The 2,353-nt window shown below is 35.0% G+C and overlaps 1 non-coding gene across 1 annotated transcript; it reads left to right on the top strand.

Annotated features, from left to right (window-relative positions):
* The first annotated feature begins 1,094 nt into the window (after positions 1 to 1,094).
* LOC127747017 (small nucleolar RNA R71) lies at positions 1,095 to 1,198 on the top strand. Its single transcript, XR_008008822.1, has one exon. It is a non-coding gene; the product is annotated as a small nucleolar RNA R71 (small nucleolar RNA).
* Positions 1,199 to 2,353: the final 1,155 nt, after the last annotated feature.

Consider the following 2,353-nt stretch of genomic DNA (forward strand, 5'->3'; position numbering starts at 1 on the left):
ATTAATTTACATAAGTATTTCTATCCTATTTTATTTTCTGTTTATTATTAATTTTCGAACTCATCATAAACTATTTAATCTGCCTAACTGAGATTTACAAGGTTAAACCAATAATCCAATTATACTTGAATCTGCCTGACTGAGATTTACAAGGTGACCATAGCTTGCTTCATACCAACAATCTCTGTGGGATCGACCCTTACTCACGTAAGGTATTACTTTGGATGACCCAGTACACTTGCTGGTTAAGATGAACGGAGTTGTGTCCACACATAATCAATAGCCATTAAATAAATCTCATGCAAATACAAAAAGGGTCACAATTTCGTCCACCAATTACATCAATGGCCTTGCGCTCTCCTCTTGGATTTTCTTCTGTATTGCTTGGGAGAGTACTGGGAGGAGTTTCAGTGACTTTCTTACTCAGATGGCCCACTTGTGCCTCCAAATTTCTGATGGAGGACCTTGTTTCACTCATGAAACTTAAAGTGGCCTTAGACAGATTAGAGACTAAATTTGCTAAATTAGAGGGGCTCTGCTCAGAATTCTCTGTCTGTTGCTGATAAGATGATGGAAAAGGCTTGTTATTGCTTAGCATGTTTCTTCCACCATTATTAAAGCCTTGTTGAGGCTTTTGTTAATCCTTCCATGAGAAATTTGGATGATTTCTCCATGATGAATTATAGGTGTTTCCATAAGGTTCACCCATGTAATTAACCTCTGCCATTGCAGGGTTCTCGGGATCATAAGCTTCTTCAGAAGCTGCCTCTTTAGTACTGTTGGATGCATTTTGCCATCCATTCAGACTTTGAGAGATCATGTTGACTTGCTGAGTCAACACTTTATTCTAAGCCAATATAGCATTCAAAGCATCAATTTCAAGAACTCCATTCCTTTGAGGCGTCCCATTATTCACGTAATTCCTCTCAGAAGTGTACATGAATTGGTTATTTGCAACCATATCAATAAGTTCTTGAGCTTCTGCAGGTGTTTTCTTTAGGTGAATGGATCCACCTGCAGAATGGTCCAATGACATTTTGGAAAACTCAGATAGACCATAATAGAATATATCAAATATGGTCCATTCTGAAAATATGTCAGAAGGACACTTTTTGGTCATCTGCTTGTATCTTTCCCAAGCTTCATAGAGGGATTCACCATCTTTTTGCTTAAAGGTATGAACATCCACTCTAAGCTTGCTTAGCTTTTGAGGAGGAAAGAATTTATCCAAGAAGGCCGTGACCAGCTTATCCCAGGAGTCCAGGCTATCTTTAGGTTGTGAGTCCAACCATGTTCTAGCTCTGTCTCTTACAGCAAAAGGGAAAAGCATGAGCCTGTAGACTTCAGGATTTACTCCATTCGTCTTTACAGTCTCACAAATTTGCAGGAACTCAGTTAAAAACTGGTAAGGATCTTCAGATGGAAGTCCATGAAACTTGCAGTTCTGTTGCATTAGAGCAACTAATTGAGGTTTCAGTTCAAAATTGTTTGCTCCAATGGCCGGAATGGAGATGCTTCTTCCATCAAATTTGGAAGTTGGTTTAGTGAAATCACCAAGCATCCTCCTTGCATTATTGTTGTTGGGTTCGGCTGCCATCTCCTTTTCTTGTTTCAGAAAGGTTGTCTCTGGATTGTTGTAATTTAGCTTCTCTTAATTTCCTCTTCAGAGTCCTTTCAGGTTCAGGATCAGCTTCAACAAGAATGCCTTTTTCCTTGTTCCTGCTCATATAGGGAAGAAGAGAACAAGAAAAGAAAGTGGAATCCTCTATGTCACAGTATAGAGATTCCTTTATGTTAGCAGAAGAAGAAAGGGAATAGGAGTGAAGAAGAATGAATAGATAGGGGCAGTGATTTGAGATGAAGAGAGGTGAAGAGAAGTGTTAGTAAATAAATAAATAAATAGAAGAAGGAGAGAGGGAAGAAATTTCGAAAATAAATAAATGAGTTTTGAAAATAAAAGATAAGATAGAATTAAAATTAAAACAATTAATTAATTAAAAAGAATTTTTGGAAAAGGGATGAGATATTTTCGAAAATTAGAGAGGGAAAAGTAGTTAGGTGGTTTTGAAAAAGATAAGAAACAAACAAAAAGTCAAATAGTTAGTTGAAAAAGATATTAAAGTCAAATTTGAAAAGATAAGAAGATAAGAAGTTAGATAAGATATTTTGAAATTAAATTTTTGAAAAAGATAAAATTTTGAAAAAGAGATGATATAAAAGATAAGATAAGATATATTTAATTTTTAAAATTAAAATTAATTACTTAACTAACAAGAAATTAAAAGATAATATTTTAGAATTTAAAGATTGAACCTTTCTAAACAAGAAAGTAACAAACTTCAAATTTTTGAAT

This window comes from Arachis duranensis, chromosome 4 (genome assembly GCF_000817695.3).
Source record: "Arachis duranensis cultivar V14167 chromosome 4, aradu.V14167.gnm2.J7QH, whole genome shotgun sequence".
NCBI classification, from domain to species: Eukaryota; Viridiplantae; Streptophyta; class Magnoliopsida; order Fabales; family Fabaceae; genus Arachis; species Arachis duranensis.